This window comes from Eurosta solidaginis, chromosome 2 (assembly GCF_040869045.1).
Source record: "Eurosta solidaginis isolate ZX-2024a chromosome 2, ASM4086904v1, whole genome shotgun sequence".
NCBI lineage: Eukaryota > Metazoa > Arthropoda > Insecta > Diptera > Tephritidae > Eurosta > Eurosta solidaginis.
Genome location: NC_090320.1, coordinates 80,681,052 through 80,705,172, shown reverse-complemented (window position 1 = coordinate 80,705,172; position 24,121 = coordinate 80,681,052). Strand labels below are relative to the sequence as shown.

General features: G+C 44.9%; 1 protein-coding gene across 1 annotated transcript in view; it reads right to left on the bottom strand.

Annotated features, from left to right (window-relative positions):
• Nucleotides 1-23,477, bottom strand: part of CycE (cyclin E) — a 185,727-nt gene extending 162,250 nt beyond the window's left edge. Inside the window, exon 1 of the mRNA XM_067765908.1 lies at nt 23,002-23,477. The gene's annotated coding sequence lies outside the window, so the exon portion shown is untranslated. The remainder of the gene's footprint in view (nt 1-23,001) is intronic.
• Nucleotides 23,478-24,121: the final 644 nt, after the last annotated feature.

Genomic DNA, 24,121 nt, shown 5'->3' with positions numbered 1-24,121 from the left:
TAACATCGAAACCTGTCAAGTAGCACTAGAGGATACACAAGTCCATTCAAAATTAAAGTTTGCTGAAATTACCACCGATGATGTTATTAATATCTTAACAGACTTTAAATATAAAATAGGTGGAAGAAAACTGCTATCCGAAGGTGTACTAAAAGATTGTATATCGTATACCGGATATTTCTATGCTCAAATAATTAATAACAGCTTAGAAGATGGTGTAGTACCTGAAATGTGGAAAACGTCAACAATAATACCTGTGGAAAAAGTTAAAAAGACAATGCAACCTGAAGAGCTTAGACCCATAAATACCCTGCCAAGTGATGCTAAAATTCTCGAAGTCGTTGTTAAGAATCAGTTGGTGAATCATCTTGAAGTAAATAATATACTAGTCTACCAACAGTCAGGATTTAGGAAAAAACACTCCTGTGAAACAGCGCTGAACTTGGTGATATCTGATTGGAAAGAAGAGCTAAACAACAAAAAAAGTAATGGTTTCAGTTTTCCTTGACCTCAAAAGAGCTTTTGAAACGGTGGATAGAGAGATATTAATAAAAAAATGCAGCGGATTGGCATAACTGATATTGAACTTAAATGGTTCCGCAACTATTTGAAGCAGAGAAAGCAGAAAACAGTTATAAATGCTGTGACGTCGGATGAATTAGAGGTACCCATGGGGTTACCTCAAGGCTCAGTATTGGCACCTATATTATTTCTTATATACATAAATGACATAGTCAATGCTATCGAAGGTTGTGAAATTAGACTTTTTGCGGATGATGTATTAATTATGATAAGTGAAAATAATATTAATACTGCACTCGCCAAAATGCAACATGAAATAAATAACTTGTATAAATGGTTGTGTGGTAATAGACTGAAACTAAACATAAATAAAACTAAATATATGATAATAACAAGGAGGAATATCAATGAGGAGGATATAGCCGAGCTAAAAATAAATGATGAAATCATACAAAGAGTTAACAGTATAAAATACTTGGAATAATAATTGATAATAAACTCAAATTTGAAGATCATATAAATTATACAATTAAAAAAGTTGCTAATAAAATAGGAGTGATGCAGAGAACAACGAAATTCATTCAGAAAAAGTACAAAATAATCTTATATAAATCAGTTATAGAACCGCACTTCGTGTACTGTCCGTCCATTCTATTCATAATATCGGATAAAGAAGTAGACAAGCTCCAAAAGCTTCAAAATAGATGCATGAGATTTATTCTTCAGAAACCTAGAGATACACGAACGGCTGACATGTTGAAGACTTTAGACTGGTTAAGTGTGAAACAAAAGATTTTTTTCCACTCCATGAAATTCATATTTAATATTAAACATGGAAATGTACCTGAGTATTTAAAAAAAAATATAGCATTAGTTGAGCAAACTCACAACATAAATACGAGGAGCAATCATAATTTCAAATTACCGTTTTTTAGAACTGAAATTGATCAACAGAACATTTTCTACAAGGGTCTGAAAAGTTACAATGAACTGCCTATGGATATAAAAAGTTGCAACCAAATAACAGTATTTAAAACAAAATTATATGAATATTGTAAAACCTTAGCTATAAGATAAAAAACTGTAATATTTTCAAATTTACGAATTAGGCTCCTGGCCGTAATAAATAAATAATCTAATAAATAATCTAATCTAATCTTTCCATGTCAATGTTTTGTTAAAAATTACACCTAAGTTTTTCGCCGTATCTACGTATTCTATAACGGAATTGTCGAACACTACATTCTCTAAATCATTAGTGGGAAAAGACCTTCTATGAATAACAATAAATTTTGACTTATTCGGGTTTATACATAAGCTATTCATATTAGCTCATGAAAATATTTGATTCAAATCGTGGTTTAAGTTACTTATGCACAAGCTAGTTTGATCACGAGGACAACACGTAAACAACTGCACATCATCAGCGTAGATATGAACATTACAATACTTAAGGACATCGGGTAAGTCATTGATATACAGAACAAATAACAGAGGACCCAGGATAGAGCCTTGAGGGACGCCTCTTAAGACATGTAGGAAGTCAGACTTTTCACCATCTATACATACTGCTTGAGTCCTATCGCCCTGCTTGGAACCAACGCCTCTAACCCTAACAGCAATTTTCCTTGGACTCCCGTTAGAGGTAATTGATGACAATTTGTGATCAGTCGCAACTATTAGATGGGGCGAAACACTGCTACAACAACAACCACTTACAATGCAATTCTCCTGCCGCTTGCATGCTACGCGTCCCCAATATGGTCGCCAAGTCAAAGGTTACTCAATGGAAGAAAATACAGGCCTGCCAAAACACTGCTCTCAGAACCACTACGGACTGTCTTCTTATGTCCCCAGAACACCACCTAAACAATGAGGCGAGAATACTCCCCATTAGGGAGAGAAATGAAATGCTGAACAAATAGTTTCTGGGCATCCCAACAGACATCTGATTGAAAGGCCACGCCTCCCAAAGGCTTAAAAAGTCATCTCCGCAAGAATTATGAGGAAATAAGGCACCTCATAACATAGACGTATGAAGAAAAGAACTCAAACAGGTCCTCAGTGATATCCACAAAAAGGCGTTGAACCTCTATGCCAGACATTTTACAGTGAACCCAGTTCTTAAATATAAATGCCCTGAACTCGTAGAAGAGGAAAGCTCTCTCCCTAGTGAGACGCGCGTCACTCTAGGTCAACTTCGATCTGGATACTGTACAAGGTTAATCTCTTACAAATCCAGAATCAACCCCGACATACCCAATGTATGCCCTACTTGCAATGTGTCCAAACATGACGGCAACCACCTCTTTAATTGCAATGTGGAACCAACGCCTCTAACACTCCTCTCACTCTGGTCCACCCCTATTGAAACTGTAAGTTGCTTTGGACTTCCGTTAGAGGATATTGAAGACAATTTGTGAGTGATCTTGCCTATTGGATGAGGCGGAGCACTGCTACAACAACAACAATGTAAATTATCCATCGCTTTCGGCAATTAAACTTTATCGAATTCGAAGAAATGCGCGAGCGCCGTGCAAACAGCAAACAGACGGGCACATAAGCACAAACACGACGTGTCACCCATTACCCATCATCACTACAGAGGTAAAAGAAGCCATCCAAAAGGCCGAGCCCAGTCGGAATTGCCATACCAATGCTAAAAAACCTTGGCACTGAGGGAATAAGCTACCAACGCACGTTCTCAACCTGTCGTAGAAGTCCTTTGTCATTCCCGAACAGTGCAAAATGGCAGAGATAATGCCACTACTGAGCTTAACTACTAACGAAGACGAGTCATATCGGCGGTATCGGTCCTTTTGCTAGTAGCGAAGACATTGAAAACCATCCTCTCCCTTATGTTTTTTGTTGTATTAACAGTGCTCCGCCTCATTCAATGGGCACGACCACTCACAAATTGTCATCAAAGTCCACTAACGCTAGTCCAAGGAAACTTGCTGTTTCAACAGAAGTGGCCCATAGGGAGATTGGTGTTAGAGGCGTAGCTTCCACATTACAATTGAAAATATGGTTGGTGTCATGTGGGGACACATCGCGTGTGGGGATACACCCCATTTAATCCTCTCCCTAATTTCCCGGCGAAACGTCGCCGAACCACCCATGTTGTTGTTGTCCCCCGAAGGTTTTGGGGAGTGTTATCGATGTTGATGGTCCTCTGCCGTATATAGATCCGGTAAGTTCCGGTAACAAGCACCATTAAGGTACCAGCCCGACAAACTCTGGAACGATAAATATGATCACATTAAACTTTCTGGGCCATACCACCCCCTAGTTCCATGAGGAATTTGGGGTCGCCATAGCCTCGTCTGCTAAATATGTTTTTATTACATTCATGTTTGCAACAGGATTCCCATCGTGTAGATGATGGTTGACAAGTGGGTTGCGGAAGCTATTTGTTTTGCGCCTATCAACTCCTTGAATCGCCTAGCCAGCCATCAGCATGGCTTCCACATAATGCATAACACTACCACCACGGTAAACGGCATAAACACTCAGTTAAATTGTGGACTAAATCAGGAAAATCCCATCACAGGACGATGCTCGTGGCACTCGACCTGTCAAAAGCTTTTGACACAGTCAACCACACTATGCTACTCCAAGACATAGAAGGCTCCTCCTTTCCCTTTGCCTAGGATAATTAACGGGCGGTACCACAGGGCGGTGTCCTATCCCCGCTTTTAAAATCTACATATCAAAGCTCCCTTCTCCACCAGAAGGAGTTACAATCAATCGCTATGCCGACGACTGCACGATAATACCAACGGCACCCGCCCTCAAATAGATGAATTAGTTTCTAAAATAAGCAGCTATCTCCCCAGTATTTCTAGTTTCTTTACGTTGTGCAACCAGGCATTATCACCGACAAAATCCTACGCGTCACTAGTTTGGTCGGCTGGTCTTAAAAACGCATACCGTAAAAAGCTGCAGGCCTGCAAAAATGATGCACTCAGAACTGCCACGGGATGTCTCTTTATGACCCCTGAACAGCACCTACATAGTGAAGCCAAAGAGGCCAACAATAAAGAGCATAACGAGCATTTCACAAACCGGAACACCCTAGCAAACAACAGCCCCCCAGCGGGTTGGGGGTTATAATATACCCGCGGTAGGTATGCCTGTCATAAGAGGCGACAAAAATACCGGATTCAAGGGGTAGTGTAGCGCAACCTTTTCAGGTTGCCAGCGCAATATATAGCTTCTCCAAACCTAATTGTCAACCTCACCTATTCGTGGCGAATCATTAACAGCCGAGGGTCTGGCGACCTCGAACTCCTCATGGATCTAGGGGGTGGGAGGGCGATATGGCCTAGAAGGTCGCATGTGGTCATAACAAATCGTTCCCGAGATGGTCGGGCTTGGTACCTGAACGTACCGAACCTGCATCCAGCAAAGGACCACCAACTCGAAAGCGCTCCCCAAGGCCTTCGGGGAGTGTCCTTATCGCTACAAAAACAACCGCAGCAAACAACTCCTTGATCTAGCTCCACTCCCAAGAGGGTTAAGGGAACATCTCCATAAGCACTATGATGAGATCCGGCACCTGCCAACACAGCCGATTGATCCAGACCAGCATAAGGAGGCCCTTGGCAAAATCCACACAAAATCTGTAAACGCATTAGCCAGGACGGGCCCGGCGAACTCAATTATCAAATATACTATCCTACTCTTGAAGGAGAAACCACACCACCAAGGCACGAGTCACCCTGGCCCAACTTCGTTCTGGAAACTGTATCAGGCTAAATTCTTACTTGTCCAGAATCACCCCCGATATAGGAAATGTATGTACAGCATTCTGTGTTTCCCCACATGACACTAACCATCTTTTCATTTGTAATGTGGAACTTCCGTTAGACGACTTTGATGACAATTTGTGAGTGGGCGCACCCATTGAATGGGGCGATGCACTGTTAACACAACAACAACACTGGGTACATGGTGTACCGTCGCTTGATTCTAATTTATTTGGTGTTATATCTAACAAAAAATTTTTCTTAATTATTGGGTTTCCAAGGGGTTTTCGGTGTTGGATTAGAAATTGAGAACAAAACTGTGGATGCAAAAAAAAATTGACAAGATTCATCGATAGTCTCGATCTGCACTACTTTGCACATAGATATCCCAATAAGGCAAACAAAAGATATGGTTAGAAACATATGCATAATCAAAACACCATTTAGATGTCAAAAATAATAAACTATGTAGATCCTAATGCGAGGATGTTAGGGGTCAGAATATACCCGCGGTAGGTATGCCTGTCGTAAGAGGCGACTAAAATACCAGATCCAAGGGGCTATGTAGCGCAACCCTTTAGGTTGCCATCGCAATATATAGCTTCTCCAAACCCAATTGTCAACCTCACCTATCCGCGGCGAATCCTGTTTCACTAACAGACGAGGCCCGCCCGTTAATTATCCTAGGCAAAGGATCCGTCTATGTGTTGGAGTAGCATACCGTGGTTGACTGTGTCAAAAGCTTTTGACAGGTCGAGTGCCACGAGCATCGTCCTGTGATGGGATTTTCCTCATTTAGTCATTTTAACTGCGTGTTTATGGTGTTTACCGCGGTGGTAGTGTTATGCATTTTGCGGAAGCCATGCTGATGGCTAGGCGATTCAAGGAGTTGATAGGCGCAAAACAAAGAGCTTCCGCAACCCACTTGTCAACCTCATCTACACCTTGGGAATCCTGCTGCAAACATGAATGTATTAAAAACATATTTAGCAGACGAGGCTCTGGCGACCCCAAGCTTCCCAAGGCCGTCGGTTCTATGTACCGGAGCGACTCGGGATTTTTCCCGACCAAGGACTGCCATTTCAGTGTAACCCCATTTAATTTGTTGCGTCCCTCCCACAAATTGTCATCCTCCCAGCAGCTCCATGCAGCGGGACTGCTCCATATTATCTTGTTCCGGGAAGGTAGCGAACCCAATCCGGGTCCGTCTCCTGACCCCGGTCCTGAGAAATGGTTTTGCTGCATCTGCCGGAAAAGAATCTTTTTAGGACGGTCATACTCTTGTCAGTGTGTCTCGGGTAAGGGATGGTTGCATCGGACAGGTTGTTCTGGGCTAGATCCCAAAACCAGACGTCCACGTAACTTCTATAAATCTTTTGTGGCTCCTTGCTGTTCACGCCCTAGGACTTCCCGTAGTCTGCGCCTTAGCGCCCCCCACTACCTTCCAGCAGCCCCGCTGTTCAGCAAGCCACAACAAGTCTCTCCCCCCTCTTTTTACCGGCAGCAATTGTGTAGGTCAGGGAAACAGACTCTTAGTCCCCACCGCCCTTTGCACCATTTGCCAGAACAGAATATATATGTTCGCCCACCCAATGCAGCGCCTGCAATGGACGGTGCCACTTTCCTAGATGTTCTGGTCTCCGCGACGGCAACCCCTCGACGGATTTCATTGCGCCATGTTGCCAGGCCGCATACCCAAATACACCGGGTACCCCAATGCTTACCCAAGGACATCCAGACCCAGGGCCTCAACAGCAACTGCGTCCTAGCCTTCCACAACTCAGGCGTAGTCACCCGCCATTTACTCCCAGAGTGGCGACGTCTCCCCTATGCACTTCAGACTTCTGCAGTTAAAGTTTAATGGATTAACTGGGAAGATCACGGAGATAGTCGATTTCATGAAGCGGCACAACATCCGCATTGCTGTGATTCAAGAGACTAAACTCACAGCAAGATCTGCTCTGCAGACCTGTTCTGGGTATAATGTCCACAGAAAAGATCGCGAGAACGGAAATGGAGGCGGCCTCGCGTTTATACATCACTTTGTGCAATATCATACATTTGAACCTGACTTCGGCCGCAGGGACAGTGTCTTAAAACGTCAAGGCTTATCTGTCCGGGCAGGCGATGCAAACCTAGAAATCATCAACATCTACATCCCTCCTGCCATCTGTTGGCCCAGTGGATACCGTCCTAATATCAGCGCCTTACTCACTGGCCACAATCACATTATCTTAGGCGATTTCAATGCCCATCACGATCTATGGCAATCAATCTTGCGGGCGGACAGTAGGGGTGGGATGTTGGCGGATCAAATAGAAGAAACGACATTCTGCACAATAAACGGAGACGCCCCCACACGTATAGTAGGAAGCTGTCACAGTTGGCAGGATATTTCAATCTTGAGCGCAGAACTCGTAAACTGCGTCAACTGGCAGCCGATGGTAACATTGGTATCCGCCAACCTGCCTATACTTATTTCGCTCGAGCGTACTGCCGACTTCATCGTCACAGAAAAACGCACTTTCATAAACTTTAAAGAAGGAAAGTGGGACGAATACAAATCCTTTACAGAGAACCACTTTGCTGCCCTCCCTATCCCGACTAATGCCCGCCAAGGGGAGCGTGCTTTCCGCATGGTCATTGAATCCGCCTGTTGTTGTTGTTGTAGCAGTGCTTCGCCCCACCTAACAGACGCGACCGATCACAAACTGTCATCAATATCCTCTAACGGGAGTCCAAGGAAACTTGCTGTTTCAACAGGGGTGGACCATAGGGAAAGGGGTGTTAGAGGCGTTGGTTCCACATTACAATTAAAGAGATGGTTGGTGTCATGTGGGGACACATTGCAAGCGGGGCATACATTTTGTATGTCGGGGTTGATTCTGGATAGGTAAGAGTTTAACCTGTTACAGTATCCAGAACGAAGTTGAGCCAGAGTGACACGCGTTTCCCTGGGGAGTATGCGTTCCTCTTCCGCAAGTTTTGGATACTTTACTTTGAGTACTGGGTTCACCGGGCAATTCCCGGCATAAAGGTCCGACGCCTGTTTGTGGAGTTCACCAAGGACCTGCTTGTGTTTTTTCGCTTCATACGGCTGTGTTCTCAGATGCCGAATTTCCTCAAAATGCTTACGGAGATGTGGGGACACATTGCAAGCGGGGCATACATTTTGTATGTCGGGGTTGATTCTGGATAGGTAAGAGTTTAACCTGTTACAGTATCCAGAACGAAGTTGAGCCAGAGTGACACGCGTTTCCCTGGGGAGTATGCGTTCCTCTTCCGCAAGTTTTGGATACTTTACTTTGAGTACTGGGTTCACCGGGCAATTCCCGGCATAAAGGTCCGACGCCTGTTTGTGGAGTTCACCAAGGACCTGCTTGTGTTTTTTCGCTTCATACGGCTGTGTTCTCAGATGCCGAATTTCCTCAAAATGCTTACGGAGATGACTCCTTAAGCCGCTAGGCGGTGCTGGCTCGTCAGTCAGATGTCTGTTGGGATGCCCAGGTTTCTGGGTATTCAACAGGAACTGTTTGGTCAGCATCTCGTTTCTTTCCCTGATGGGGAGTATTCTCGCCTCATTATGTAGATGGTGTTCTGGGGACATAAGAAGACAGCCCGTGGCAATTCTGAGAGCAGTATTTTGGCAGGCCTGTAGCTTCTTCCAGTGGGTAATTTTTAGGCTTGGCGACCATATGGGTGACGCGCAGCACGTAATCGGCTGGCTAATTGCTTTGTATGTAGTCATGAGCGTTTCTTTATCTTTTCCCCAGGTACTGCCAGCAAGGGATTTGAGGATTTTGTTACGGCTCTGAATTCTCGGAACAATTGCGGCTGCGTGCTCACCAAAATGTAGATCCTGATCAAACGTCACACCCAAGATTTTGGGGTGTAGGACAGTCGGTAGCGTAGAGCCATCGACGTGGATGTTCAAAATGGTCGACATTTGGGACGTCCATGTTGTGAATAAGGTCGCGGAAGATTTAGTCGGTGATAATGCCAGGTTTCGCGAGGCGAAAAAACTGGAGAGATCAGGGAGGTAGCCGTTTATTTTATTGCATAGCTCATCGATCTGTGGGCCTGGGCCTGTGGCCATTACTGTGCAGTCATCGGCGTAGGAAACGATTGTGACTCCTTCCGGTGGTGAAGGTAGCTTAGATATGTAGAAATTAAACAAAAGTGGGGATAGGACACCACCCTGTGGCACCCCTTTTTTAATTCTCCTTGGCTTTGATGTTTCGGTTCTAAATAGCACCGATGCCTGCCGACCACCCAGATAATTTGCGGTCCACCTTTTAAGACATGGGGGAAGGGTAGACTCTTCCAGGTCTTGCAGTAACGAGCCATGGTTGACCGTATCAAAAGCTTTTGATAGGTCTAACGCTACGAGTACTGTTCTATGGTGGGGGTTTTGATTTAAACCGCAATTTATCTGGGTGCTAATGGCATTTAGCGCGGAGGTAGTGCTATGGAGTTTTCTGAAGCCATGCTGATGGGAGGCTAGTTGCAAATTTGCTTGGAAATAAGGGAGCAAAATGGCTTCGAGCGTCTTTGCTACTGGCGATAGGAGAGATATCGGACGATACGACTCTCCTATGTTAGCTGGTTTACCAGGCTTTAGTAGCGGGACCACCTTGGCCATTTTTCATTTCTCGGGTATGACAAAGGTGGAAAGAGACAGGTTGAAGACCTGCGCTAAATATTTGAAACCCTCTTTCCCTAGGCTTTTAAGCATCGGCATGGCTATGCCGTCTGGGCCCACTGCTTTGGATGGTTTAGCACGACCAATGGCGTCCTCAACCTCTTTAGCGGTGATGGTGATTGGTGACGCGCTGAATTTGTGTTTATGTGCGTGTCTGTTGGCCCTCCGTCTATCTTTGTCGACCGTAGAATGCATTATATATTGTCGGCAGAAAGCGCTCGCGCATTTTTTCGCATCCGACAGCACTTTGTCACCAAAGGCGATGGAAACTTTGTCTTTGTGCTTAGTCGGATTCGATAGGGACTTTACGGTGGACCAAAGTTTACCCACACCGGTAGAGAGGTTACAACCTCTTAGGTGCTCCTCCCATTTCGCCCGCTTGTGTTCATCCACAAGCAATCTGATGCGTTGGTTTATATCCCTTATTTGGGGGTCGCCTGGATCAAGCTGCCTTATAAGGTCACGTTCTCTCGCTAAGTTTGCGGCCTCCGCCGGGAAGTGGGGCCGGATTTCGGGAATTCTCCCGGCGGGAATGAAACGTGCCGAGGCGGATTCAATGACCTTGCGGAAGGCACGCTCCCCTTGGCGGGCATCAGTCGGGATAGGGAGGGCAGCAAAGAGGTTGTCTGTAAAGGATTTATATTCTTCCCACTTTCCTTTTTTAAAGTTTATGAAAGTGCGTTTTTCGGTGACGATGAAGTCGGCGGTACGCTCGAGCGAAACAAGTATAGGCAGGTGGTCGGATGCCAATGATACCATCGGCTGCCAGTTGACGCAGTTTACGAGTTCTGCGCTCACGATTTAGATATCCGCCGAACTGTGACAGCTTCCTACCATACGTGTGGGGGCGTCTCCGTTTATTGTGCAGAACGTCGTTTCTTCTATTTGATCCGCCAACATCTCGCCCCTACTGTCCGCCCGCAAATTTGAATGCCATAGATCATGATGGGCATTGAAGTCGCCTAAAATAATGCGATTGTTTCCAGTGAGTAAGGCTCTGATATTAGGGCGGTATCCACCGGGGCAACAGGTGGCAGGGGGGATGTAGATGTTGATGATTTCTAGGTTTGCATCGCCTGACCGGACAGATAGGCCTTGACGTTCTAAGACGTTGTCCCTGCGGTCGATGCCAGGATCAAATATGTGTGATTGCATAGAGTGGTGTATTATAAACGCGAGGCCACCTCCATTTCCGCTCTCGCGATCTTTTCTGTGGACATTATACCCAGAGCAGGTCTGCAATGCAGATCGTGCTGTGAGTTTAGTCTCTTGAATCGCAGCAATGCGGATGTTGTGCCGCTTCATGAAATTGACTATCTCCGTAATCTTCCCAGTTAGTCCATTACAGTTTAACTGCAGAATTCTGAAGTGCATGAGGGGAGACGTCGCCACTCTGGGGGTAAGTGACGGGTGACTACGCCTGGGTTGAGGAAGGCCAGGACGCAATTGCTGTTGTGGCCCTGGGACTGGGCGTCCTTGGGCAAGCATTGGGGTACCCGGATGATTTGGGTTTGCGACCTGGCAACATGGCGCGATGAAACCCGTCGAGGGGTTGCCGTCGCGGAGACCAGAACATCTAGGAAAGTGGCACCACCCAAGGCAGGAGCTGCATTGGGCGGATGTCGCAAACATATATATTCTGTGCTGGCAAACGGTGCAAACGGAGGTAGGGACTAAGAGTCTGTTTCCCTGACCTACACGATTGCTGCCGGAAAAGAGGGGTGGAGAAGACGGGGGCAGGGGCTGTTGCTCAGCATTATTTCCGACTCTACTACGAAGATTGTAGTTATGAGTGGTAGCAGCTGTTTGAGTTGTTGGCGCCGTGGGGCGCGAGCAGCAGCGGGTACTTGTTGTGGCTTGCTGAGCAGCGGGGCTGCTGGAAGGTAATGGGGGGCGCTTAGACGTAGACTACGGGGCGCCCTTGGGCGTGAACAGCAAGGAGCCACAAAATTTTATAAAAGTTACGTGGACGTCGGGTTTTGGGATCAAGCCCAGAACAACCTGTCCGATGCAACCATCCCTTACACGAGACACACTGAACAGAGTATGACCGTCCTAAAAAGATTCTTTTCCTGCAGATGCAGTAAAACCATTTCTCAGGACCGGGGTCAGGAGACGGACCCGGATTGGATTCGATACCTTCCCGGAGCAAGAGAATATGGAGCAGTCCTGCTGCAAGGAGCTGCTGGGAGGATGACAATTTGTGGGAGGGACGAAACAAATTAAATGGGGTTACACTGAAATGACAGTCCTTGGTCGGGAAAAATCCCGAGTCGCTCCGGTACATAGAACCGACTGCCTTGGGAAGCGACCGCCTCGGCACGTTTCATTCCCGCCGGTAGAATAACTTCCCAGCGGAGGACGCAAATTTAGCGAGAGAACGTGACCTTATAAAACAGCTCGATCCCGGCGAACCCCCCCCCCCCCCCCCCCAAAAATTAGGGATATAAACCAACGCATCAGATTGCTTGTGAACACAAGCGGGCGAAATAGTAGGAGCACCTAAGAGGTTGTAACCTTTCTGCCGCTGTAGGTAAACTTTGGTCCACCGTAAAGTCCCTATCGAATCCGTCTAGGCACAATGACAAAGTTTCCATCGCCTTTGGCGATAAAGTGCTGTCGGATGCGAAAAAATGCGCGAGCGCTTTCTGCCGGCAATATATAATGCATTCCACGGTCGGCAAAGATAGACGAAGGGCCAACAGACACGCACATAAACATAAATTCAGCGTCACCAATTACCATCACCGCCAAAGAGGTTGAGGATGCCATCGGTCACGCTTCCCAAGGCAGTCGGTTCTATATACCGGAGCGACTCGGGATTTTTCCCGACCAAGGACTGTCATTTCAGTGTGACCCCATTTAATTTGTTTCGTCCCTCCCACAAATTGTCATCCTCCCAGCAGCTCCTTACAGCAGGACTGCTCCATATTCTCTTACTCCGGGAAGGCATCCAATCCAATCCGGGTCCGTCTCCTGACCCCGGTCCTGAGAAATGATTTTGCTGCATCTGCCGGAAAATAATATTTTTAGGACGGTCATACTCTGTTCAGTGTGTCTCGTGTAAGGGATGGTTGCATCGGACAGGTTGTTCTGGGCTTGATCCCAAAACCCGACGTCCACGTAACTTTTATAAATCTTTTGTGGCTCCTTGCTGTTCACGCCCAAGGGCGTCCCGTACCCTACGCCTAAGCGCCCCCCCCCCCCACTACCTTCCAGCAGCCCCGCTGCTCAGCAAGCCACAACAAGTACCCGCTGCTGCTCGCGCCCCACGGCGCCAACAACTCAAACAGCTGATACCACTCATAACTACTACCTTCGTAGTAGAGTTGGTAGCAATGCTGAGCATCAGCCCCTGCCCCCGTCTTCCCCCCTCTTTTCCGGCAGCAATCGTGCAAGTCAGGGAAACAGACTCTTAGTCCCTACCTCCGTTTGCACCGTCTGCCAGCACAGAATATATAGGTTTGCGACATCCGCCCAATGCAGCTCCTGCCTTGGGTGGTGCCACTTTCCTAGATGTTCTGGTCTCCACGCGGCAACCCCCCGACGGGTTTCATCGCGCCATGTTGCCAGGTCGCAAACCCAAATCATCCGGGTACCCCAATGCTTGCCCAAGGACGCACAGTCACAGGGCCACAAGAGCAATTGCGTCGGGATTCAAGGGGTTGTGTAGCGCAATACATAGCTTCTCCAACCCAATTGTCAGCCTCACCTTCGAGCGGCGAATCCCGTTTCACTAACAGACGAGGCTCTGGCGACCCCAAGCTCCTCATGGGACTTGGGGGTGGGGAGGGAGGGATGGCCTGAAGGTTTAATGTGGCCATATAAATCGTTCCCGAGATGATCGGGCCAGCACCTTAATGGTGCTGTGTTACCGGAGCGTATCGGATCTGTATCCGACAAAGGACCATCATATCAATAACACTCCCCAAAGCCTTCGGGGAGTAACTAATCGCTACAACAACAACAACAACAACAACAGCAATTGCGTCCTGGCCTTCCACAACCCAGGCGTAGTTACCCGTCACTTACCCCCAGAGTGGCGACGTCTCCCCTTATGCATTTCAGAATTCTGCAGTTAAACAGTAATGGACTAACTGGGAAGATTACGGAGATAGTCGATTTCATGAAGCGGCACAACATCCGCATTGCTGCGATTCAAGAGACTAAACTCACAGCAAGATCTGCATTGCAGACCTGCTCTGGGTATAATGTCCACAGGAAAGACCGCGAGAGCGGAAATGGAGGCGGTCTCGCGTTTATCATACACCACTCTGTGCAATATTATATATTTGATCCTGGCATCGACCGCAGGGACAATGTCTTAGAACGTCAAGGCCCATCTGTCCGGTCAGGCGATGCAAACCTAGAAATCATCAACATCTACATCCCTCCAGCCACCTGTTGCCCCAGTGGATACCGCCCTAATATCAGGGCCTTACTCACTAGCAACAATCGCATTATCTTAGGCGAAATCAATGCCCATCATGATCTATGGCATTCAAACTTGCGGGCGGACAGTAGGGGTGAGATGTTGGCGGATCAAATAGAAGAAACGACGTTCTGCACAATAAACGGAGACACCCCCACACGTATGGTAGGAAGCTGTCACAGCTCGCCAGATATCTCAATCGTGAGCGCAGAACTCGTAAACTGCGTCAACTGGCAGCCGATGGTAACATTGGCATCCGACCACCTGCCCATACTTATTTCGCTTGAGCATACCGCCGACTTCATCGTCACTTAAAAACGCACTTTCATAAACTTCAAAAAAGGAAAGTGGGAAGAATATAAATCCTTTACAGACAGCCGCTTTGCTGCCCTCCCTATCCCGACTGATGCCCGCCAAGGGGAGCGTGCCTTCCGTAAGGTCATTAAATCCGCCTTGGCACATTTCATTCCAGCCGGGAGAATTCCCGAAATCCGGCCCCACTTCCCGGCGGAGGCCGCAAACTTAGCGAGAGAACGTGACCTTATAAGACAGCTTGTTTCAGGCGACCCCCAAATAAGGGATATAGACCAACGCATCAGATTGCTTGTGGATGAACACAAGCGGGCGAAATGGGAGGAGCACCTAAGAGGTGTGGGTAAAATTTGGTCCACCGTAAAGTCCCTATCGAATCCGACTAAGCACAAAGACAAAGTTTCCATCGTTTTTGGCGACAAAGTGCTGTCGGACGCGAAAAAATGCGCGAGCGCTTTCTGCCGACAATATATAATGCATCCTACGGTCGACAAAGATAGACGGAGAGCCAATAGAGACGCACATAAACACAAATTCAGCGCGTCACCAATCACCATCACCGCTAAAGAGGTTGAGGACGCCATTGGTCGTGCTAAACCATCCAAAGCAGTGGGCCCAGACGGCATAGCCATGCCGATGCTTAAAAGCCTAGGGAAAGAGGGTTTCAAATATTTAGCGCATGTCTTCAACCTGTCTCTTTCCACCTTTGTCATACCTGAGAAATGGAAAATGGCCAAGGTGGTCCCGCTACTAAAGCCTGGGAAACCAGCTAACATAGGTGAGTCGTATCGCCAGTAGCAAAGACGCTTGAAGCCATTTTGCTCCCTTATTTCCAAGCAAATTTGCAGCTAGCCCCTCATCAGCATGGCTTCAGAAAACTCCATAGCACTACCACCGTGCTAAATGCCATTAGCACCCAGATAAATTGCGGTTTAAATCAATATCCCCACCATAGAACAGTACTCGTAGCGCTAGACCTATCAAAAACCTTTGATACGGTCAACCATGGCTCGTTACTGCAAGACCTGGAAGGGTCTACCCTCCCCCCATGTCTTAAAAGGTGGACCGCAAATTATCTGGGTGGTCGGCAGGCATCGGTGCAATTTAGAAACGAAACATAAAAACCAAGGAGAATTAAACAAGGAGTGCCACAGGATGGTGTCCTATCCCCACTTTTGTTTAATTTCTACATATCTAAGCTACCTTCACCACCGGAAGGAGTCACAATCGTTTCCTACGCCGATGACTGCACATTAATGGCCACAGGCCCAGGCCCAAAGATCGATGCGCTATACAATAAAATAAACGGCTACCTCCCTGATCTCTCCAGTTGTTTCGGCTCGCGAAACCTGGCATTGTCACCGACTAAATCTTCCGCGACCTTATTTACAACATGGACGTCCCAAATGTCGACCATTTTGAACATCCAGTCGATGGCACTACGCTACCGACTGTCCTACACCCCAAAATCTTGGGTGTGACGTTTGATCAGGATCTACATTTTGGTGAGCACGCAGCCGCAATTGTTCCGAGAATTCAGAGCCGTAACAAAATCCTCAAATCCCTCGCTGGCAGTACTTGGGGAAAAGATAAAGAAACGCTCATGACTACATACAAAGCAATTAGCCAGCCGATTACGTGCTACGCATCACCCATATGGTCGCCAAGCCTAAAAATCACCCACTGGAAGAAACTACAGGCCTGCCAAAATACTGCTCTCAGAATAGCCACGGGCTGTCTTCTTATGCCCCAAGAACACCATCTGCATAATGAGGCGAGAATACTCCCCATCAGGGAGAGAAATGAGATGCTGACCAAACAGTTCCTGTTGAATACCCAGAAACCTGGGCATCCCAACAGACATCTGATTGATGAACCAGCACCGCCTAGGGGCTTAAGGAGTCATCTCCGTAAGCATTTTGAGGAAATACGGCACCTGAGAACCCAGCCGTATGAAGTGAAAAAAAACAAGCAGGTCCTTGGTGAACTCCATAAACAGGCGTCGGACCTTTATGCCGGGAATTGCCCGGTGAATCCAGTACTTAACGAAAATTATCCAAAACTCGAGGAAGAGGAACGCATACTCCCCAGGGAAACGCGTGTCACTCTTGCTCAGCTTCGTTCTGGACACGGTAACAGGTTAAACTCCTACCTATCCAGAATCAACCCCGACATACAAAATGTATGCCCCGCTTGCAATGTGTCCCCATATGACACCAACCATCTCTTCAATTGTAATGTGGAACCAACGCCTCTTCCTTATGGTCCACCCCTGTTGAAACGGCAAGTTTCCTTGGACTCCCGTTAGAGGATATTGATGACAATTTGTGATCGGTCGCGGCTATTAGGTGGGGCAAGCATTGCTACAACAACAACAACAACATGCCATCGGCCATGCTAAACCATCTAAAGCAGTGGGCCCAGACGGCATAGCGATGCCGATGCTTAAAAGCCTAGGGAAAGAGGGTTTCAAATATTTAGCACATGTCTTCAACCTGACTCTCTCCACCTTTGTAATACCCGAAAAATGGAAAAAGGTCAAGGTGGTCCCGCTACTAAAGCCTGGGAAACCAGCTAACATAGGAGAGTCGTATCGCCCGATATCTCTCCTATCGCCAGTAGCCAAGACGCTTGAAGCCATTTTGCTCCCCTACTTCAAAGCAAATTTGCAGCTAGCCTGTCCACCATGTCTTAAAAGGTGGACCGCAAATTATCTGGGTGGTCGGCAGGCATCGGTGCAATTTAGAAATGAAACATCAAAACCAAGAATTAAACAAGGGGTGTCACAGGGTGGTGTCCTATCCCCACTTTTGTTTAATTTCTACATATCTAAGCTACCTTCGCCACCAGGAGTTACTATCGTTTCCTACGCCGATGACTGCACAATAATGGCCATAGGCCCAGGCCCACAGATCGATGAGCTTTGCAACAGAATAAACGGCTACCTCCCTGATCTCTCCAGTTTTTTCGCCTCGCGAAACCTGGCATTATCACAGACTAAATCTTCCGCTACCTTATTTACAACATGGAACCCCCAAATGTCGACCATTTTGAACATCCTCGTCGATGGCACTACGCTACCGACTGTCCTACACCCCAAAATTTTGGGTGTGACGTTTGATCAGGATCTACATTTTGGTGAGCACGCCGCAATTGTTCCGAAAATCCAGAGCCGTAATAAAAATCTCAAATCTCTTGCTGGCAGTACTTGGGGAAAAGACAAAGAGACGCTCATTACCACATACAAAGCAATTGGCCAGCCGATATCGTGCTACGCGTCCCCTATATGGTCGCCAAGCCTGAAAACTACCCACTGGAAGAAGCTACAGGCCTGTCAAAATACTGCTCTTAGAATCGCCACGGGCTATGTCCCCAGAACACCATCTACATAATGAGGCGAGAATACTCCCCATCAGGGAGAGAAATGAGATGCTAACCAAACAGCTACTGTTGAATACCCAGAAAACTGGGCATCCCAACAGACATCTGATTGATGAGCCAACACCGCCTAGGGGCTTAAGGAGTCATTTTGAGGGAATACGGCACCTGAGAATTCAGCTGTATGAAGCAAAAAAACACAAGCAGGTCCTTGGTGAACTCCACAAACAGGCGTCGGACCTTTGTGCCAGGAATTGCCCGGTGAATCCAGTACTCAAAGAACAGTACCCAAAACTTGCGGAAGAGGAACGCACACTCCCTAGGGAAACGCGAGTCACTCTAGTTCAACTTCGATCTGGATACTGTAACAGGTTAAACTCTTACCTATCCAGAATCGACCCCAACATACAAAATGTATGCCCTGCTTGCAATGTGTCCCCACATCACACCAACCATCTCTTCAATTGTAATGTGGAACCATCGCCTCTAACACCCCTCACATTATGGTCCACCACTGTTGAAACAGCAAGTTTCCTTGGACTCCCGTTAGAGGATATTGATGACAATTTGTGATCGGTCGAACCTATTGAATGGGGCGAAGCACTGCTACAACAACAACAACAACAACAACAACAACAACATGAGTATGCTCGACCGTGCAAAAGTTAGCACCAACAATAAGAAATGCTGGCGCGAAAATCCCAATTTTACAGTCGAATCTGCAGTGTCCAAGAAAATGACGACAAAAAGTATAGCAATGAAAATAGAGCATGCATATTAAAGTTTTAAAAACTTACTTCATCTTTTGATGGAGATCAAATAGTCATCAAAACATATAAACATATCTGTGGTCATAATCACTAACAGCTTAAACCATATCCTTTTAAATAAGGTTGAGGAGTTATGGCTTACATATAATCATTGCTATCCACTTGCAGAATATAGTTGAAATGCGTAGGTCCAAAATTAAATCGATGAAGGAAGGTTGGAGTTATTCAGTGAAATGCATCATAATTTTAGTTGGGTATTTTTAGGCCTGCCGCCCTTTTTTCATTTTAAGAGACGACATACAATTGTAATACACATGTGTAGATAAGTGCAAGCTTACGTACATACATATATGCCAATATAAGTACTTTGGATTGACCGACTTTAAATAAACAATTTTATTTATTACAATTAACGAAAATTTCATTAAAAAGTGCTGAAGCTATTATTGCGTATTTTATTTTTGTAGGTATATACATGCATATATACATCAGCAGATAAAAGGATGATCCAGTATGCATAACTTTAAAAATATAGTAGCCCTATAAGTTAATACTTACACATAGTTACATACATACATATGTGTTCTAACAATCATATGAAACAATGTTAAAGAATTCGAGAAAAACTGTAGGAAAACTCCATAAACATTCTAACTAATTTTGTTATAATTGCGCCAAAACAGATGATCGGGGCGCCAAATCAAGTGCAACAACACATACCTATACAGCGATAGCAATAATATCGTCAATTCATTACGCGCATTTCTTTACGGCCGCGCCAAGAGCACAAATCCAGCAGATGAGAGACGGAACAACATCAAGAGTTCTTACGTCAAACTCAAAAGCTCTCCCCCTATTTTACGCAACGTTGGAGCCATATGTGAAATCGCCCTTATTCTCCGTGCTCCTCATAAAAGATATGCATGTATACAAATATACATATGTATGTAGTAATGAATCAGCTGTTCGCCATTTTTTTCTAGTAGAGGGCGATAAGCGCAATAATGCTAACACTTGCTTTTTGGGCCAACGATATTCCTAATTAGGTTTTAATATTTTAACGATGAAGCTTTCCCAGATTAAGTAAGTCTTGATGCGAAAAATCAATCTGCAAATTTGTAATTAATAATGTAAGCATCGTAGAAACAATGCTTTTTATATTCCATCTACATTGGCTGGCCTAAGAAGTTGGATGAAATAATGGTCAAAGCGATATTTTATCAGTTTGAGTGAAACAGGCCCATAAAAATAACAGCTCTTATTCTATGCCTCACTCTCAATTTTTTATAGTCTAATCTTGTTACTTTGGTTGAAGATAGCATAGCATATTGCCCACCAAAGTGACATAGGTAATCTCAAGTCAAATTTAACTGGATTTCATACTCGCCGGGTTGTAGTCGTAGTATGTTGTTGTTGTTGTAGTGTAGTCGTAATATCACAGGGTTTTGTTGTTTGAAATTAATAGTTAAGTTTTCCATTTCAATGCAAGTCAAACAAATGATTGTGTGGAAATATTTATTCTTGTTGATTTAATATTTTTATAGCTTAATAACAGATCTCTGTGAAGAAGGTGCGGCACCGTCGATATGCGTAGGAGTATAAAGGAAAAATGTAAAATGTTTGCCTTAAATTTAAAATTGTCGATGCAGCCGAATTCGATAAGAAAGCTTGCATATATTCAAAATATGTTCTATCAGTTAGCGAGTAGGAAATTCACCACGATTGTTGCAAAGTTGTCTCACATTAAACGACATGGTGAATTTCTTGCTTGTGCACTAATAGCGTTATGGAGGTTTAAGTCGGCGTCCTTGAAAGCAACAAAACGTACTAAGACCCACTCTCTTTTAAAATACTCATTAACACCTTTCATTTGATACCCATATCGTACAAACACATTCTAGAGTCACCCCTGGTCCACCTTTATGACGATATTTCGAAAAGGCATCCACATATAGAACTAGGACCCACTCCCTTTAGAAATAGTCTTTAATACCTTTCATTTGATACCCAAGTCATACAAACGTATTCCTGGGTTGTTGTTGTTGTTGTTGTAGCGATTAGGTTACTCCCCGAAGGCTTTGGGGAGTGTTATCGATGTGATGGTCCTTTGTCGGATACAGATCCGATACGCTCCGGTAACACAGCACCATTAAGGTGCTGGCCCGACCATCTCGGGAACGATTTATGTGGCCACATTGAACCTTCAGGCCTATTCCTGGGTTAACCTAGCTTCATTTTCCTACATGGTGATTTTCCCTTATTTGACAAAGGATGAAGGAAAATCGTTTCAAGAAACGTCACCCTTGATCTATAATTTGGTCGATATTTCCCAAACGTTTGTGGTATGGAATTAAAAACCACTTATAAACCATCCACGAAACCCTGCGAAACCAACGCAGCTATAATTATACTCAGATGAACAGAGCTCACAGAGTACATTCAAAGCTCTCAGCTGATTATGTAATGTTCGGTTAGACCCGAACTTAGCATTCCTTACTTGTCTGTAATGAAATAATACAGGTGGTGGCCGTAAATCAGATGATTGCTACTATTTTTAATTGATTTGACATTACATCCTTTGGCCAGGAGAACTGTAAGCAAGAGAAATAGGTATCCCCCAGCGGGTTAGGGGCTTAGAATATACGCGCGGTAGGTGGTATGCCTGTCGTAAGAGCGACTAAAATATAAAATTGATTCAATGGTGTGTGTAGTGCAGCCCTTTCAGGTTGCCAGCGCAATACATAGCTTCATCAAACCCAATTATCAACATCACCTATCCGTGGGGAATCCTGTTTAATTAACAGCCGAGGCTCTGGCGACCCCAAATTCCTCATGGATCTAGGGGGTGGGAGGGCCGGATTGCCTAGAAGGTCGCAGGTGGTCATAACAAATCGTTCTCGAGATTGTCGGGCTTGGTGCCGGAACGTACCGGATCTGCATCCGGCAAAGGACTCGATAACACTCCCCAAGGCCTTCGGGGAGTGTCCTTATTGCTACAACAACAACAGCGGTCGACTGCTAATACGAGTCCAAAAATATCTGAAGAATAGTCAAAAAGACGCCTTTGATATCTGCATCATTAATCCGAAAGCGGAAGAAAATCCGCGTCGTTCAAAAGATACTCACGATTCATAGTATTTCTGCGCGGTCCACCAATTGTGGAGGATCAAAGTTAAGTCCGTGCCAAGTCCCTTTGAGTGCAATTTTTGTTTTTTTGTGTACAACAAAATTAGAACAACCAAGTGAAACTTGCAAATTTGAACTGCAAATATCTCCGGACATAGTAAAAAGTTTGCTTTTCCCTTCGGATAACGGTTGTCGAGGTCAATGCGCGTCGTTTGACGTTCCTCCCGATATTTTTGGACGCGTATTAACAGTCAACCGCTGATCTAGACTTTTACCCATTCGTTTTCCGCCAATCGTATTTCAAGTTGCAAATAATTCCCTCTACACAATTCAAAGCGGCAACACTTTTGACAAACTAATATGTACGTACAAACATACACAAAAGCGCCACCACGTCGCCTCGGATTGCGCTGTTTTAATGCAATCTTGTACACGATATTTCACTAATTTTATGAATGAAAGTTTCTACACAGGTAGTACCATATAAAAGGATATATCTTCAAGACCCAAATTTTTGATAAATTTAGTTCATTTAGATAAAGATTTATAAGTTATCACCATTTTAATTGATCACTTTTGGCGCGCGCGGGCTTTTTGACGGACAAATGAGAGGGAAATGAGACCCATTTTTTCTGATATGTAGTGGCTCGCAGCGAAGTTGTTGCTGAAATTCCTATGCGCGCGAGACGACCGGAGGAATAGCCAACGATGGCCACATAAGTAATTTTTACGGAAAATTGCTACAAATCCAGAATCTTATGACCACAATTACAAGTTTTTGACGAAGCCGAATTAAAAAACGTGATAGTCGGAAGACATTTCTAATTGCGTGAAAAGGTCCAATTTTCTTCATTTGGAGAAATTTTTCCAAATCGTGCTGACGAATAGCGAAAACGAATTCCCCTTTTAGTTATACGATATATGTACATATATATACCACCATGCATAAGAACATATACACCTTCTACAATTTGCTCTTAACAATCACAAGTAGTTCACATTACTTACCAATTATAATTCCTGCCTAATACTAAACGCAGGAATAGCTTATATCTTTGAAACAGGTTCCTCCAAATTCCCCTTAGATAGACATTTCATAAAAACTTGTTGCTATTACTAAATGGTATGCTTCTGCAAATCATAGACTCCAATGGAAATAAACGAAATGCCATTCAAATGATCACAGGTTGCTAAACACAATATATCGATGCACACAACCAAATCAGTCTGGCCACGCGTTGACTTTAACTTGATCACTTTTAACACCTTAACAATAGTGGTTTTGGCTAATTATCAGATAGATGATACCGCAATACCAAGGAATGAAAATATTCCTTATAATAATGGTTTTTTGCCAATTTTTTGCAATATTTGTCATTCCTTCACAAAAATTATAGCGTCGACATTACAAACCAGAACCGAGTGAAATTATAAGCGGCTTCTTTAGTTGCAATAGCGAAAGAATTTGCTCTCTTTGTTTTCAATTCGCCGTGTAATAGCAAGTGGGACGCGGGCTGTTTGACAGCTGTCAGCTGATCATGTGCTGTTTAAATGCAAAGGTTCATGGCTTTACTATGACAAGAAAATTAATAGAAATTTGAAGGACATAAGTCTTAGCCCTCGAACACATCAAAAAATAGCTGGGACAATTATATGGCTCATTTGGAACCAAAACCAAAGAGGATAAATATTGTAACGAATTTTCTTGCAAATCCTCTTATTTGCCCCGTTTGCTAGGTTCGTATCGCTAAACTGTTGAATAAATAACTCCAATATTGAATAATGGAAAAATGGCCTTTATTAAAATGCTTCACAATAACACTCAAACTGTGCAACGAATAGCTTAATAACCAAACTGATAGCTCAAATGAAACTCCACTAATCAAAATAATACTGGTATTGCTCGCTAGATATCTTCTTAGTCGTAACTGCTGATCAACTCAAATCAAACTGAATTACTTCTTACTCGCTGGCGCCGCTTTTATAGTTTACGCTGCATACTTCTAGGCTCTTCGATTTCCAGAAGTTACTAGTTGTTTCGGCTACAAAATCGCCAGCCACAACTACGTGCACAAATTATTGCTCTCTCTTGTGACAACTCAGATAAGGAATATGCATGTGTTTGTAG